Raw genomic sequence first — 19,128 nt, forward strand, 5'->3', positions numbered from 1 at the left:
TATATAATAAATGAACAAGTGGATAATACAAACAAAGCTAGATATCTTTTTTAAAAAAGAATGATCCAGAGATAGTTTGAATAGATGTATGGATGGGCTTCTAGACAATCACTTTAACAGTGAGATGGGTGGCATATAAATTTAATAAATAAATAAATAAATAAATAAATCCGACTTTGTTAAGAAATACTGACCATTGTAAAAAAAAAAAGCAGAAAGCCAACAAAACCCCCGACATTATTAAAATACTTATTAAATTCTTTAATAAAATGTTTTCAGCTTAAAGTCTTTCTCCACAATTTAAATTATGAACACAATGTATTTAATATATACTGTAGCGTGATATCACCTAGCAAACTCTTTCTGGTATCCAGGATACTTTAGTGTTAATTGGAAGCTTCCTGTTTTCAGATTTTAGGTTGTCCCTGCTTTCTCTTCTATATATCTGGGGAATATCTATTTCCCAGACATAAAATGTATGTGTGAGGGGGATAAAGTTTTACTCATATTCTATAATGGTGTGAGTTCTGCTATAGATTTTATAATAAAACAGCATTCATATCTTGCTATTTTAAAAACTGAAAGCAAATGGAAAGAAGCCACACTGATTCGTTGGGCTAGGTAGGCATGAGCTGACTAATAAAAGGAAATTCATCGTGACTCTCACAGGAAGCTCCAAACGCCACTGTTTTTAAAAACTGAATACTGCTAATCACCTTTTCCAGAATGAAAATATCCAGTGCTTCTCCATTAAAAATACACTTCTGATCACCACAGTCCATTTTCTCCTGATCTCTCATAGCAATAACCCCATCCAGATATCTACCAGGTCTTGGTGTCAATATTCTTTTCAACCTACAGTTGAACCTTGAGAAAACACTAGGAGATCCCTTTTATTTCACTTATGTGAATAGTGGATAAAGTCTGTTTTTTATTTTAGTAATAGTTAACCATAGTTTTAGATTCTATAAATATATGCATGAGGATTTGAGACTTCCTGAAATAGATCTATGCTTCTTTTGGTTTCTGTTAAGATATATTCAGTTAAGTAAGTTGTTAAATAATTCATTAATGACTATATGAATTGGGGTGAATAATTATTAATAAATTAAGGACAGGGAACATTCATTTTAATATATCACATATTTTAATCTAACATGGTATCCATGGAGAACACTTGGGCGATATAAGAGAGGGCTCTAAAGCTATCATTTTCATTTGTTCCTCACTTACCTCTTAGCAGCCCCATTCAATTATATAAAATGCTTCATTTTTTTCCAGCCTGCCTTTCAATGTCATGCTAGGGCTGCACTTTGAAAAACAGTGGATAGGGCCAGGTCCAAAATTATAACTAATTTTGCTGTATTTATGGCAAGCTTCACCCAACAGATGGGACTGAATCACTTAGGCAGATTCACTAGAAATCCAAGCTCTTTTGATAAGTAATATTTTTGGAAGAAATTAGGGAACCATAACCAAAGAATTTCAGCCGTGTTTCAAGAACAATCTTAATTTCTTTCTCTATATGTATATGTGTATGTGTATGTGTATGTGTATATACATATATATTTGTGTGTGTGTGTGTGTGTGTGTGTGTGTATGTGAAATTATTTTGTAACATTTTTCTTCCTACCTAGAGAATATAATGGATTACATGGGCTATTCTCTTGAGCACTGTGTGAAAATTACCTTCACAATTTATAATGAAATGTAATGAAACAAAGGGAAGATGAGGTGTCTATGGTCATATCCCTCCTGGATAGCTAAGGCTATCTGGGTGTTTGTGTGTGAAGTTGCTGATTCTAGTGATGGTTAATTCGTCCTTGAGAGAGGGGGTTGTTCCTCCACCTCTTAAAGAGGCATTGGTTTACCTCCACCTCAAAAAGTCATCACAGGATCCCACCGTATTGGACAATGTCTGTCCACTGCCCAATCTCCTTTTTTTCAAGGAAGGATGTGGAGAAGGTGATTGTACAGCAGTTTCACCAGACTCTCATGAAGCTAGTTATCTGGACCCCTTTTAATCCAGGTTAAATCCAGCCTGGATGTGGGGGAAAAAATGACATTGGTCATACTTTTGGATGATCTCTGGTAGGAGCAGGATAGAGTTGGTACATCTGTCTTGGCTCTACTTGGCCTTGCTGCAGCTTTTGGATTGGCTCTGGGAATTGGGAGAAGGTGGTACATTATTATACTGGTTATATAAGGGGCTGGTCCTAGCTGATTAAGAGGAGAGATCCTGCCCTCAGCTCCTACTATGGGGTGTGCTATAGAGTTCAGTGTTTTTTCCACTCCTGTTTAACATCTACATGAAACAATTGGGGAAAACCATCACCCTGAGGTGAGGTATCCACAGTATGCTGATGATACTAAATTACATCTCTTTCCTCTGGTGAAATTAAATGATGCTTTGGATGTCTTGTCCTAGTGCTTGGAGGCTATTCAGGCTTAATTGAACCCTGGCTTTGTCTGAATCATGAGGCTCTGCTCACAGTTACTCATGCCTTGGTCATCTCCAATTTTGTATTGCATAGAACATTGTAATGTGCTCTACATGGGGCTGCCTTGAACAATATGTTTAAGAGTAGCCAGAAACCAAATGATGCAAAATATGACAGCAGTTATGTGTGTCCCTAGATGGAGAGATGTTACGAGCCATAAACTGTGGATTGCATTGCTTGCCAGTTTGCTTCCAGATTTAATTTAAAGTGCTGGTTTTGAACTTTAAAACCCTACATGGCACGGGGCCAGGTTATCTGAGGGATTGCTTCTCCCCAATTACATTTACCTGTCCTAACAGGTCAGGCATGTTGCAAATCCCATCTATTATGAAGTTCCACCTGATGGACCCACAAGACCAGCACCCCCCCCACACACAACGTCATCCCTCCTGAGGAGAGATTAGCCCCAGCCCTCATGACTTTCCTGAAAGCTCTTAAAACTTGTTTTTTTTCTAACAAGCTTGAAGATCCGCTGATAATAGGGAGCTTGCATGCTGGTTGTATTATATGAAATATCTTTTCTCTTGTGATCTTGCTTTGTTTATGTTCATTGTTTCTAAGTGGTTTTATAGAATGTTTTAATTGCTGGTTTCTTTGTATGCCATCTGGAGTCACTTCATGTAAGACGGACAGCCATATAAATTTGACAAATAAATATATTCTGAATAATTTCCATCTGCCATCTCATCAAAAATTATAATTTGATAAAGGTCTCTGTGTATCATGTTCCATGCTTTGGGGGGCACAGGGGACACAGTAGAGGAGACTGTGACAAAAAAAAAAACAATTGAAAAAAGTGTTAAAAAGTTATGAGAAGCCATAAAAAACACTAAGAATCACAATACAAGTTTTATACCATCAAAGTGTCTACAGACCACATACAGCTCTGTATTCCTAAGATTCATTGTTCTTTTACTTGTCTTATAGTCACTCTACTTTTAAAAAGGCCACCAAAAATCCCTCTCATACACACACAAACACAGAGAGACACAAAAAGACACTACACTCATTGTGAGTAATGGCTAGCTCATGATTCTATCTCTGCATGGCCAAATCAGTAGGGTTTCTCTAAAGAATTTGGCTTCAGCCAAATAGCTTATGGCATTTGTTAATATCTGTCTGTACCACAGGCTTCTATATAAGGAAACCATTCTCTTTCTAATCTACAAAGCAATCTCTAAATTTAGAACTGACCCTCTTTCTCTTTAGAGACACATAAAAGAAAGAACTAGACCAAGCATAAGACAAGAGGGAAAAAATCACCTAAGCAGAGAAGGTTCCTATTTGTGCTCAGCAACTTTTGGTTCAATCACTGGAATTGAATGCAACTTGCAAAATGAAGGACCCTGTAGCACATTTGGTTGCTTTACAAACCACAGAGGGAGAGTCGCCGAGTTGGACAACATGTAAAATAGGAAATTTGCAAACCTATTCAGCAGTGCTAGAAATCGGCAGGAAAATGATCTGGCAATATTCCACATTGAAACTTGGAGCATTTAATACTGAACAAAACAGGGACTGTAAACCTAATCCAATTTGAGGGCCTGTCTAGTCTGGGTTGTTCTGGAGCTAATCCAGTCTGGTGCCTGAATCTGGCGCATGATTGGGGAGGGGGGTGGTAACAAAAAAATTGAGGTATTTTCTCCTATAGCTGAGAATGGGGGAGCGGGAGGGAAATTAAACAACTGTAAAATGCCTTTTTTTTTAACAGAATAGGGTGATTTTTTTGTTGTGAGGTTTGGCACAATTCTTTTTTTTCCCCTTTAACATCTACATAATACAACTGAATGATCCAGACATCTGGAGAAGGATATTGTAAGAATGCTGATACCACCCTTCTCGAATTAAAGTGGAATATTGTATATAACTTTAATCACAGACTGATTGGATGATTGCCAAAAAGCATGAAACTCAAGCCCAGCGAGCTGGGTGTAATTTCTCTATCTTTGATAATGGTAAGATTGAACTTCTTGAGAAGAACCAAATTGGAGTTGCTCTTCAATCCACCCATATCTGGAGGGCTGCCTATTACCACACACCCCTGCTCAACCCTGTCATCAGAGTTGAAAAAAAACTCACATCTTACGGCAGCAGGTGGCTCTCAGCATCCCTTTCATAATCCCCAGACCTTCTCCTTAGTAAGTGGGCCGATACTTTCAGACTCCAATTTTGTATTTCTTAAGTTTTGGAGAGTGGTTAAGGGAGAGGATTAATCAATTAATGACCCATTTCACCCTTTCATCTTCCCAAGTGGGTCTGGGCCTCTTGCCCTCAGCCTAGTACACAAGGCGTTTTCAGAACCCTTGAACTAGTGAAAGTTGTTCCTTCCTGTTTAGGATTGTTCTGCAAGGCCATTCTCTGGATGACTCAACTTCTGAGGTTAAGAGAGCTGATGATTGAGGAAAAGTTATTCTTTGTTGTAGTGCCCCAATTATACAACACTCTCCAGGGAACTTGCTGGAGAAGAAAGTATTAGGCAATTTTAGTTTCTAGATTTTATGCTTGGATTGGAGCAATGGAAGAGAATTAGTGGCATTACTTCATCCCTCAGAATGTGGTGACTTGCATTTAGGGACCCTTCTGCTTGATTGGGATCCAATCTCTATTCCAAAATCCCTACCTCCAGGATTACATGCCTAGTTCTCAACTTTTCACGATCCCAGTGTCTGCTTGCTCAATTTTAGTTGTTGGGATCTCCTCTAGTATTGTATATATATATTTAGATTTATTTTGCCAGCTTTCTCCAAATTGTTTGTTCGGTTAGACTTATATTCTGCCTTTAAAGAGACACATGTAAAATTCCCTCCCTGTTAGTTTCTTCACCCCAACTACCTTTGAGGTAGATTGGACTGGCCCAAAGTCAAAAGGTTTCCATGTCTTAAAATGGACTTGAATATAGGTCTCCCCACTTCTGATCTAGCCCCTGAACCAGCATAGTAACTGGGCTGTCAGGTAAACATATGAGAAAGAAAATTATAAACAAACAGACCTATTTTCTGCTGTTAGTATTGCTTTTAACCAAGGCTGGAGTCAGAAGGAAAGAAACAAGAAAGTTTTCGGAAGTGCTGGGCTTGGAAGCTCCCAGCTCAGGTCAGCATCTATAATGGTCTATTTACTCCATTAACTGAAAAATAAAAATGTGAATTGTTCATTTTGCTTTGTAAGAAAATCTAGAACAGTGCCAATTCAATAATGGTTTAAAGATGGCTAATAATGATGAAATGCAAAGCCGTCATCTTACATGACAGGAACAAATGGTGCCCTCTGATTGGGCATCAAGATTGTGAAATAAATGATAAAATGTGGCTTCTCAATAAGTCTTATTTTCTAATAGTTGTAGAAACTCACTGCATTGTGTTTATGATTGTGCTGAATATATGCAAAGAACTATAGCTCTGTGCGTGTGTGCATGCCAGCTGGCCTGCCACTTGCGTGACCCGATTCCAAATAGACCATGGCTGGTAATGGGTCACAGCCGGGGGATTGGAGACCCCTGATATACACCATTTAAAAGTTGAGTGATTTGGAAGGTGAAATAATATTTGTATGTGTTTTCATTTTAAGAAGCCACAAACTGTCAAATAGTAAAAAACAAACAAACCACAAAACAAATTTTGGAGCTAAATAACAAATATCCCTGCAGAATTAGAGAAAAACCTTGATAGAGAGAGACTACCCAAAGAAGTTTGATTACTAAGAATACAGGCAAATTCTAAGGATTTTTCTAACACAGGGGATCATTTTCCTGATTTTATGAACAGAAAGTAAAGTATGAAGACATTTTTTTGAAAAATTGAAAGACCAATTTATGCATGAGTTATTGGTTTACAGATAATGCTTCCTATATGCCACATTTATATCAGAATGTTTTGCTTTTGCTTTTTTGACAAGTTGATGCCACTGTTAAGAGCTGTGTAACTCATCTTTCACACAAAAAATATGTGCTACCTGACGTTGCCTTATCCTGAGTCAGTGCATTCATTGATCCATCTGAGTGATCCAGCTCTCCAGGGTTTCAGAGCACTTACCTGGAAATGACAGTGACTGAAACTGGGACCTTCAGCTTGCGAAGTTTATATGCTGTATGACTGAAGGTAATCCCTCTCAACAGCAGAAGATGCTGCCTTATTCCAAGTCCAACTGTCCACCCCCTCAGAATGATCTATTCTGGCAAACAGCAGGACTCGTGGGCTAAGGCAAAAGACCTTCCAATCATCTTCTACCTGATTTTTTTTAAAAAAATAATGGAGATAAGACAGTTGATGTTTTCCAGCAAAAAGAAAGACTTCAGCAATCCATGCGGATGCATTACATGTTTATGAAAAGAGAAGATGGATGACACCAAAAGCTCTGTATCATTCCTACTCTATTTAGTCAACTGAAGAAATAGGACATGTGAATGCTAAATGTGCAGCTTTTGAACAGGTGAGCGGGCATTTTGCAAAAAGGCAACCACAAACCTTCCATTATTTATTTGCCTTAAAATTAACTTGAATCTTGATTTGTTAGAAACAGGTTCGTATAGGAGGAACAGTGCAAATAAAGTTAACAAGATATAAGAAATATGTTTTGGGGGGAAAAAGGGGGGGGATACAATTTATATGAACCTCTAGAGTCATTGTGATTTTCCCCCCCCCAGATACATGGTATTCCAAGGTGAGTTTAATTCTGAAAAAGAGAAAATATCAGCAGATTAATTTATAGGATTGGTCACACAGTATTACTTTGGTGTAATGCTTTCTTGTTCTAGTTCTTGGAATTGGTAGGATTCCTGCTATGTAATAATATATATATCATATCTCATTAATGAATTGCAAATAGTAATAGTATGTAGAATTCATAATGATATGACTAGGTAATGGTTTACACGTTTTTTCCTCCAGTGTAAAGTAAAGGTTGAGAGATAGCAGAAGATTTCAGTTGAGATGTTACCATGAGAAGGCAGATGTGGATATGAATGTATATATTAATGGAAGACAGAAAGGAGGGAACAGAGAGGCGTAGAAGATATGGAGAGGGACATTACAGCCATCTTTAAGTTCAGAAAGCTTCCCTAAGATGCTAGAAATATGAACAACATGAAGAGACATTTTACCATCCCTGGTGGACATGTAAAAAAAGCTAAAAAAAATCAGATACATACATACATATACATACATATACATACAAATTCAGAATATTTGAGATTAAAGTACAACTGAAACCAGAGATTTTCTTTTAAGACAAATGAATTTGTTGTTATTGTTAGTTGCGAAGTCATGTCTGACCCATCGCGACCCCATGGACAACATTCCTCCAGGCCTTCCTGTCCTCTATCATCTTCTGGAGTCCATTTAAGCTCAGGCCTACTGCTTCAGTGACTCCATCCAGCCACCTCATTCTCTGCCAAGACAAATGAATAAGCAACTAGAAAAAAGTCATGGAACTTTTTTGTATACATGACAACTGCAGCGAGATCATTATATGCTCAAAAGTGGAAAAACCTGATAATATCCCCAATGGACGAATGGCTGGTGAAGACATAGAACTCACAGACAGCTAAATTAACTTATTTGATTAGATTAAAATACCAATATCTATATTTTATGGTTGATTTATAAACTTTTCCCATAAAATGAAAAACAATGGACTTATGATTTGTGGTTTTGAAGACTGAAAAGAAAATCCTGGATAATAGAAAAGATTGAGCTTTCTTTTGTAATTAAAGAACTAGCGATAACTGTAATATATTTGTTGCAAAGGAAATCAAAAGTTTCTTTCTATTATTTCATTCTGCAATTCTGTTTTTGTCTTTCTTTTTCTTTTTTCTCTTTTAGCCTTTATTTTTTTATTAGTTTTTGTTAGTTTTTATGCTCTGTATGAAAGCCTCCCCATGATACAGGAGAAGAGCTAACCCACCCCCATATTAGAGCTGATATAGATCATGTAGATCTAAATCTGATAGGTATGCTGGCTTTTCCTCAACTTTGCTTCTTATGTCCATTTATTGTCACTTTTTTTTAATTCCAAATAAGCTTCCATTTAACTTTCACTGTGACTTAGTAAATAGAGGGATAACTGATAAAGAAAGTAGTGGTTCATCTTTGAACCAGTGTTACTTGCAAAACAGTAACATAAGCTAAAACAAAAGGTCTAAGAAAGAGGATTAGCTGAAATCCATGGCTGAAACTATGACATTTTTTTTCTTTTGAAGTGGATTGTTTTGGGAGGACATTATGGCCAAGAATAACTACTTCACTTAAGTCAGCCCTTCTGTTGTGTTGCTGTATAGCTCCCATCATTTCCTGCTCCCTTGTGTAGTGTACCTTGGGGGAGGGCTGAAATTGTGGCCCATTTCATTTGGAGAAGTCTGTTTTGAGAAAGTCCCCAAGCTTGCTCCCTTTTCTTCCAGCTGATACATCAGATACCTTTGTTAATAAATAACTCTACTCAAGAGCTGATTGTAAAATTCCATTTCTGCGAGGTGCTTTTCCAAAAGGCAGACAGACTTTATTGGGTGTTTTTTTTTCTTTGAAAACATTTTACTTCTCATCCAAAAAGCTTCTTTAATTCATTAAGTTCAATTCATAACTGAACTGAAGAAGCTTCTTGGATGAGAAGCAAAATGTTTTCAAAGAAAAAATAAACCAAGAAAGTCCAGTTGCCTTTTGGAAAAGCACCTTTGGGACATAAATATAAAATGTTTTCCTAATTCTTGGCTGTAAGAGTTGTTTATTTGCAGTGTCTTCTTTTTTAACCAGATTCATTTTCTGATTATTAGTCTTTTTCCAATTCATTAGCGCTTCAAATATGGTACCAGTCTTCTTAAGTAGGAGTAAAGAGAGATAGAACTGAATATCAGATTGTGAGTTCTAGTCCTGCCTTAGGCATGAAAGTTGGCTGGGTGACTTTTAGACAGTCACTCTCTCTCAACTCAACTCATCCCAAAAGGTTGTTGTGGATAAACTAGGAGGAGAAAGGAGAGTTACATATGGTCACCACCTTGAGTTATTTATAAAAATAATAAAGGATACAAATAAATAAATCAATAAAAATCAATCAATGTAGATCTTGGGTAAAAAGGACAAAAATGGAGTTTCTTAGATTACGAAACTGAAGACTGAAGAGAAATTTCCAAGACCATTCTGTGGTGGAGGTCCTTTAGCTAGGAAAGGAACCACCATAATACAGTGACTCGATTTCCCTATTCAACTACTCCAACTCCCAAACTAGGGAGGTTTCTTCTGAACTTCTTGCCCTTCCACATTCCTGCTGCAAGTTCATATGCCTTTTATCTAATCATTCCCTTGGCTACATATCTTTCCCCTGTCTCTCAAGGTCATTCCTACATACCATTACATCCAGGGTCTAATAACTGAAATAAATATTGCAAACTCTGGCCAGACATTAGTCCCACAAGTGCATCAAGAAAGGTGGAATCTAATTAGGGACTGATGACAGAGATTTTACCCTCACGTTGCATTGCTAATTGATCATAATATCTACTACTTGATAAATTAAGTTTGCTTTGGGATTAACCTTGAGTAGTTGGGCCATTACCTAAGATGGATAAGAATACTCAAGGGAAAAACAACTCAAGAACCTTGGGAAATTTTGAAAAGTGAGATAATAAAAGCCCAGTCTAGCACAATACCAACAAAGAAGAAAAATAACAACTCTCAAAAGAAACCAGCATGGTTGCATAAAGAACTCGCAGCAGTGTGCTGCAGCTGCCAAAAAAGCCAACACAGTGCTAGGCTGCATTAACAAAGGGATAGAATCAAGATCACGTGAAGTATTAATACCACTTTACAATGCCTTGGTAAGGCCACACTTGGAATACTGCATCCAGTTTTGGTCACCGTGATGTAAAAAAGATGTTGAGACTCTAGAAAGAGTACAGAGAAGAGCAACAAAGATGATTGGGGGACTGGAGGCTAAAACATATAAGGAACGTTTGCTGGAATTGGGTATGTCTAGTTTAATGAAGAGAAGGACGAGGGGGGACATGATAGCAGTGTTCCAATATCTCACGGGCTGCCACAAAGAAGAGGGAGTTAAGCTATTTTCCAAAGCACCTGACGGCAGGACAAGAAGCAACAGGGGGAAACTAACCAAAGAGAGAAGCAACCTAGAACTAAGGAGAAACTTCCTGACAGTTAGAACAATTAACCAGTGGAATAACCTGCCTCCAGAAGCGGTGAATGCTCCAACACTGGAAGTTTTTAAGAAGAAACTGGACAGCCATTTGTTTGAAATGGTATAGGGTTACCTGCCTGAGCAGGGGGTTGGACTTGATGACCTCCAAGGTCCCTTCCAACTTTATTATTATTATTATTATTATTATTATTATTATTATTATTTGAAAGATAAAAAGGACAAGTATAAAAAGTGGAAAGAGGAGCACATAACTAAGGCAGAATATCAGCAAATAGCCCGTGCCTGCAAAGATGAAGTGAGGAAAGCTAAGGCTCAAAATGAACTAAGGCTTGCGACCAAAGTCAAAAATAACAAAAAAAGCTTCTTTCAACCTGTAAAAAACAAGAAAAAGGTTAAGGAAATGATTGGTCCATTAGTGGGAGAAAGTGGCAAGAAGGTGACAAGCAACAGGGAGAAAGCAGAACTATTTAACTCATTTTTTGCATCTGTCTTTACACAAAGGGAAAAAACAATCCAACCTATCAAAAACAGTACCATAAAAAACAGATTAGAAACACAAGTTAAGATAGGCAAGAAAATGATAAGTGAGCATCTGTCCAGCCTAGACAAATTCAAATCACCAGGACCAGATGGATTACACCCCAAGGTTCTCAAGGAACTGGCAGATGTGATCTCAGAACCACTGAATTATATTTTTCAAAGCTCCTGGAGCACTGGGGAACTACCAGAGGACTGGAAAAGAGCTGATGTAGTTCCCATCTTCAAAAAAGAGAAAAAATGGACCCAGGAAATTACAGACCTATCAGCCTGACCTCAATACCTGGGAAGATTCTGGAAAGGATAATCAAACAACGAATCAGCGAACACCTAGAGGCAAACAAAGTCATTACTAAAAGCCAACAGGGGTTTGTCAAAAACAGATCATGCCAAACAAATCTTATTGCATTCTTTGACCAAGTGACAAAATTAGTGGACCAGAGGAATGCTGTGGATATAATTTACTTGAACTTCAGTAAGGCATTTGATAAAATAGATCACAACCTACTACTTGATAAGATAGAAAAATGTGGGTTAGACAGCATCACCACCAGATAGATTCGTAGCTGGCTGACTGGCTGTACTCAGCATGTGGTCCTCAGTGGAACTGCATCTACATGGAGGAAAGTGTGTAGTGGGGTGCCCAGGGCTCTTTTCTGGGCCCAATGCTCTTCAACATCTTCATCAACGATTTGGATGAGGGGATAGATGGGGAACTCATCAAATTTGCAGACGACACCAAGCTGGTAGGAATAGCTAACATTCCAGAAGATAGGCTTAAGATACAGGAGGATCTGGACAGACTTGAACACTGGGCGCTATCTAACAAAATGAAATTCAATGGTGAAAAAAGTAAGGTTCTACATTTACTCAAGAAAAACCAAATGTACAGGTATAGTATAGGGCAGTGGTGGCGAACCTATGGCATGGGTGCCAGAAGCGGCACTCAGAGCCCTCTCTGTTGGCACGTCACCACTGCCACCACCAGCAGGTCCATCAGACTGCCACCACCACCCAGAGCAGGAGCCCCATCCAGCACAAAGGAGGTGAAGCAGCCAATTAGCAAGCTCGAGTAGAGGTGGTAGAGCAGAGGTCACCAACCATTGTCGATTGGTGGACTGGAAGAAAAGGGAGGGGGAAGCATTTTACAGGCGCACATGTGCACATGGGGCCGCAAGCATGCATGCACTGCAAATAGGGTGGGGCTAGTGCCTGCATGATACTCACTAGCCCTGCCCTGTTCTTGCATGGTGCAGCGTCTTGTATCTGTACCGTGCAGCATGGCGGCAGTCATTTTTGCACCTTGCAGCACGTTGTATTTTTGTGCCCCTGGTTTTTGCATACCAGAGGTGGCACTCAGAGGTGTCTCCCTACCCCCCCCCCCCGAGGGCACCACAATGCTGATGCAGCCCTGGCACTTTGTGATAAATATGTGGGTTTTGGGTTGCAGTTTGGGCACTCGGTCTCTAAAAGGTTCACCATCACTGATATGGGGGGTACCTTGCTCAATAGTAGTAACTGTGAGAGGGATCTTGGAGTCCTACTGGACAATTACTTAAATATGAGCCAGCAGTGTGCTGCAGCTGCCAAAAAAGCCAACACAGTGCTAGGCTGCATTAACAGAGGGATAGAATCAAGATCACATGAAGTATTAATACCACTTTACAATGCCTTGGTAAGGCCATACTTGGAATATTGCATCCAGTTTTGGTCACCACGATGTAAAAAAGATGTTGAGATTCTAAAAAGAATACAGAGAAGAGCAACAATGATGATTAGGGGACTGGAGGTGAAAACATATAAGGAACGGTTGCTGGAATTGGGTATGTCTAGTTTAATGAAGAGAAGGATGAGGGGGGACATGATAGCAATGTTCCAATGTCTCAGAGGCTGCCACAAAGAGGGAGTCAAGCTATTCTCCAAAGTGCCTGAAGGCAGGACAAGAAGCAATGGATGGAAACTAATCAAGGAGAGAAGCAACCTAGAACTAAGGAGAAACTTCCTGACAGTTAGAACAATTAACCAGTGGAACAACCTGCCTCCAGAAGTGGTGAATGCTCCAAAGCTGGAAGTTTTTAAGAAGAGACTGGACAGCCATTTGTCTGAAGTGGTATAGGGTTTCCTGCCTGAGCAGGGGGTTGGACTAGATGACCTCCAAGGTCCCTTTCAACTTTATTATTATTATGGATCATTGCACAGTCAGCCAGATGTTCAGATTGGATTTGGCATTTTGTCTACCGATCGAGTCCTTACCAAGGACCTGGGATAGGCAGATGTGGATGTTTGATGGTATTACAGATATCATCGCGGGATGGAAGCAGTTCCTAGTAAGGCCGCCTTTTGCAACTAGGAACTGTTGTTGTTGTTGTTATTATTATTATTATTATTATTATTATTATTATTATTATTATTGCTGTTGTTGTTGTTGTTCTTGTTCTTGTTGTTCTTCTTCTTCTTCTTGTTGTTATATAAACCCTTTTTCTTACCACAACTGCTTGTCACATAATAAATTTTTTCCTCAAAAGCTAAAATTCATTTCTGTTTCCAACACCTCATAGACATATTGATTTTCATTAGTATTCTGAGAATATTCTTTCTGTTCCTTTGCAGAAGAGACTACTTCTCTTCTCATTGCCTTATTTTTAATATTTATTTTAATTCCAAGTTTATCCCTTTTCAAATGAGTGAAAGTATGTTCATCTATTTAAAAATAGATGATAATTGTTTGCTAAATATCTATATACTCTATTGTACATGTCTTGAAAGTAGATGCTTTAATCTGTAGTCAGAAGGAACTTGCAGTCAGGTGAACTTTGTGTTTCTCACAATTGCAGAGGAGTGAAAGTTACACAGAGTCCCACAAAGGCTTCATGTTATAACCCTGAAGTTAAGGAGGTCCATATGACAGATCGACATCATATTATTTCAGCTCACTTTCTGTCAGAGAAGTGCAATCTCCATGATGTCAAAGATGTTCCAGTATTAGTACAAAGAAGCCACATGAGGGAGCATTTGGAGAATTGAAAGGCATTTATTTAATCAATGTAGCTGAACACGAGAATCAAATACCTTTTGAAGCCCAGAACTTAAATGCGTCTAAAAATAAGTCCTTGTTCAACAGCTTGTATTTAGTCTATGCATCATCATTCCAAATGCAATATTTATATGAAATGCTTTCCTCAGTTATTGTTTGCTTCCCAATATTATGGTTTTATTGTTTTTTTTACACTATGCAACCATTTATTGTTATCAACTGTTCTTAAGAATAGTCATTTGTTTGTTTTAGAGGTCTTCAGAATAAAAATAGAGCTTTACAAAAGCTTTGAATGGGATGATTCACAATGTATAGAAGTGTGTACAAAGTTTCTCTCTTCAAATCTTTATTGCGGTCATGTCCTTTGCAAAGGTTGTGTGGCTCTTTCAGAATCTGTCCTGGTGATTTCTACTGGTGTGCTTTTCTCCCCACACTTAAATGGGTTGACAGCTGGAAGCAGCTTCTGAAGTAGCTACCCAAGCACCGAAAACAACATGGCTGCTTAGCAGTTCAAGAAACGTTGCTGTGTATGGACTCATGTGGGCTGCACGTCTTCTCTTTGAATACTTTGCTCAGCAGTGGGAGATAGATCTTTAGACAATAACCATACAGAACAGGATTCCTCTATAAACAGGTTGAGTCTCCATCCTGAAAAGGGGAAAGGAATGACATAGAACATCCTCTATAACATAGTTGGCTTATTACTAAAGATAGGAGACCATGTTGACAAATCTGCAAAACTAGAGAATGGCCTAAACATAACATTATAACATCTGTCCATCTGTTCTTGTTGATGTCTTCTGGAAACTGCCAAAGTCAGGGAGCTGCCTGGGATGATCTTCTGCACAATTCTGAAGAATATTTTTATTTATTTATTATGTTTATTTAGATTAGATCAAAAGCTAATTGAAACCTATTCCATCCTATAGTCTATTATGGGGGGGGGGGGGAAACTGCTTTCAGCAAATGGAAAACAAGTGTCTCTCTCCATCCCCATTTCCACCCGACAGTCGAAGCGGGCAAGGCTTGAGGGCATATCATAGAGCTCCAGGTTTAGAATATTCTGACAGAACAATAGAACTTACCTGCCCATCAAACTGTCATTTTAAGTAGGTGCTCATTTTGACAGTTCTTAAAGCAACCTTTAACAAGTCCTCCTGGCTGAGAGCATCGCTTGCTGGGATTTGTAGTCCAGTAAATCTGGAGGACATCATGAAAAAACCCTAACTAATCAGTGTTCCCAAGATCAACTGGAGCTAACAAGCTCAGTGAAGTCTGAATGGTTGGGGGAAATTGAAGCAAGCACAATAGTGGATGCATGATCACAATACAAGCCCAATCCCTTTTGCGTGTGTGTGCAACATCAACATACAAACCACAGGAATGAGGCTTGCATTGTAACACTATACTACACCCAGTATTATATGTGCTGACTCTTTTTCCCATAAATTCCCTTGAATTACTTCATTCTGCCCCAAGCCTACACTTTTAAGAACTTGCAAATGCACTGTATCTTAGTAGAATCAACCACTTTTAATTTGATTTATTTAACAGTTGTTTATCACTGCCTTTCTTAATCTAATGTTCTCTAAATATGTTGGACTTCAAAATCCATGTCACTCTTATTCCTGTATCAACCTTCTTCTTTCTGTGACCCATGCAGGGAGGAAAGATAGCTTTTCTTCGAGATCTGAATTCTGATAGAAAACACAAAGCGAGGCACACTTCTCCATTCAACTGTATCATTACTAAACCTGCAACATTGCTAAAGAATCAACAAAAAAGATTGAACATATTGCAAGGTAAGCGTATATGCCATCAATTCCCCACTATAGTGCCTCCAAAGAATCAAACATGTGACAATAGATGAAAATGAAATCATAGTGTCGTTTGATGTCACAGCACTTTTTGCATCTATAGACCCAGCATTAGCCAAATAATCCACGACAACACTACTACACAGCACACTTGACCTAACAAAACATTCCAAGATTGAAATACCCCGAATCACAGACCTTATCAACCTTTGCCACCTAATTACATATATTCAGTTCAATGGACAAATATATCAACAAATCAAAGTAACACCCATGGGATCATTGCTTTCAAGACTAATAGCAGAGACTGTAATGCAGTACCAAGCATCTGAAGCATCCCATGAATACAACCCTAAATATGGATCCAGTATGTAGATGACACCTTTGCCATCATAAAAAGGACCAACTAGAGAACACACATGAAACCATCAACAACATCTTCAAAGGGATAAAATTCACTAGGGAATTCACTACCCTTTCTGGATATCCTCATCAGCAGAGGCAGTGATGGCAAATTGAAAAGACAAATCTATCATAAAACTATCCACATCAACCAAGTGCACCACTACCAAAGTAACAACCCAACTCCCACAAGAAAAGCTATATAAGAACATTATTTAGATTATTACAAATACACTGTAGCAACTCAGAACATTAGAAAACATCATCTGTACATCTTCCAACAAAATATTCACGTGATTTCCTCAAAAAGTGCCTGACCACTCAACCCAATACAGCACAAGCAACACAAGTTGTGAAAAGGATAACACTACCATACACCAAAAACATCTCAGAAACCACCAACAGACTATTACAAATGCATGACATCATTGTAGCACATAAACCAACTAAAGCTCTCCAAAACATCCTAAATAAACAAAAAGACCCAGCAGCCCTAGGGAAAAAAAAGAGCCATCTACAATATACAGTGTAATTACATAACACATGGACAAACTTAACCTGAAAACATCCTAGTCCAAAAACACTAGAACAGGGGTGTCAAACTCGCAACGTCACGTGACGTATCGTGACTTTTTTTTGCCATTGCCAGCAATAGGGTGGGCACAGTTTTGCTATGATGCATCCAGCCTATAGGCCGGGAGTTTGACAGCCCTGCACTAGAGAATTCCTGGAAGCTTGGGACTCAAACAAATTGGACATCAACAGGCACATAGAGGTAAACATCATCTACATGCCATTCAAAAGAGACAATCAAAAGCCCAAAAGGGAAACAAAAAGAACAAAGCACCTCCTCACAAGCAATCAACACCCAGATGAACAGAGATTGACACTAATATTAACATTAGACCAACAATCAAGAAGCAAAAAAATATGCCAATCAAGGAATGAGCAACTCAGACAAATAAGCTAACAATAATCCAATTAAAGAACTACAAAGACCACTCCCACCAACACTGACCACTACAAAGGCTTATGGTATGGAGCAAACTCAGACAGAATCTGAAGTGCAGTTGTGTATCATTGATGAACATATACTAGCTAAAAAGTATAAACTTTATTGAAATTTAAAATGGAAGAACAGATTAAAGAACATATGATAAAGTAAGCTAAGAATTTTGGTTATAATATATAGATGGATTAATTGAAAACTATGTGGTCAAAAAGGTTGAAATTTACATTGTGCTATTATCTTCAAAAGAATATTTTAAAATGATGTATCATTGGTACACGATGCCAGAGAAATTATCTAGAATGAATAAAGGCATTCCAGATGTATGTTGGAAATATGAACAACATGAAGGGATATTCTATCATACTTGGTGGACATGTAAAAATCTTAAGAGTATTTTACATTCAAATGCATACATTGATATTGAGATGTTTAAAGATTGATATTCAATTGAAGCCAGAACTTTTCTTTTTAGGATAGATACACTGTTGGAAAAAAGTCACGGAAAACTATTTCATTTATGATTACTATGGAAAGATTATTATATGCACAAAGAAGGACAGATTCTGCACTACCCACCATGGAGAAATGATTGCTAAAATTGATAAAATTGGGATAGATGGTGAACCTGACTTCTTTGATTAGAGAAATGTCATTACTGATATTCATTAATTATTGGAAATCTTATATGAACTTTTTGTGTAGAAAAGAAAATAATTTTTGACTTATTGTTTTGATGATAAGAAAGAATGGGTTGTAGAAAAAAGGGAATTATGATGTAACCTTAGAGAGAGAAGTTGGATTAGAATTGTATGAGTCTGCTGAAAAGAAGATCAGAAGCCATTTTTTAATATTTCTTTTCATGTTTTCTGTTCTTTTGTTTTCTTTTTATCTCTATTTTTTCTGTCTTTTTTTCTTTCTTTTTTGTCTTTCATATTTACGATATATTTGTAAATGTACTTTTTTATATATGTAAAATCTTTTAATAAAAACTATTTTAAAAAGAGAAGATGAATGCTTCAATGGCTTCAACCAGATATAAACAATGCAAAAAATCCATGCCATTAACACTCATCCTAGATATAGACCCTTCCTTCTACCCCTATTTTTTATTTCACTTTTTTTTAATTAGGCCTAATAAATGTTTATGTGATGTGATCATTTTTGCAGATATGGATCATTGGCTAAAACTGGTACAATTGCCAATGGTGAAAAATGTGGAAACCGAAAAAGTGAAAAAAATTTCATTGCTGCCAGTTGTTGTCATGGATCCAATCTTCCCCCTCTCCAGATATGAGTTCAGAGGAGGAGGAAAGTGCAGAGCCCAGTGTTGGTCAGGATCAGGGCTCAGAGAGTGCTAGCCTGAGCAGCTTCAGCTGGGTCAATTGGAGAGCAATAGCCTGAGGCTGAGGGAGGTGAGTCATAGCTGCAGCAACTTGGCCAGGAGGATCCGGGCAAGGACAGGGAGCAGCTGCCACCCATTAGCAATGAGGAAGTGGAGTCCATACCTCCTCATTGCTAATGGGTGGCAGCTGCTCCTGTCCTTTCCTGGAGTCTCCTGGCCAAGATGCTGCAGCTGTGACTCACCTCCTCCTGATCCAAGGACATGTAGAACAGAGAGGAGACAGGCACAATGCTAGTCAGCTACACTACTCATGAGGAGGCAACCTTGTCTCTCATGAAAGGCTG

The sequence above is a fragment of the Protobothrops mucrosquamatus genome, unplaced genomic scaffold (genome assembly GCF_001527695.2).
Source record: "Protobothrops mucrosquamatus isolate PMUCROS unplaced genomic scaffold, P.Mucros_1.0 scaffold340, whole genome shotgun sequence".
Classification (NCBI taxonomy): domain Eukaryota; kingdom Metazoa; phylum Chordata; class Lepidosauria; order Squamata; family Viperidae; genus Protobothrops; species Protobothrops mucrosquamatus.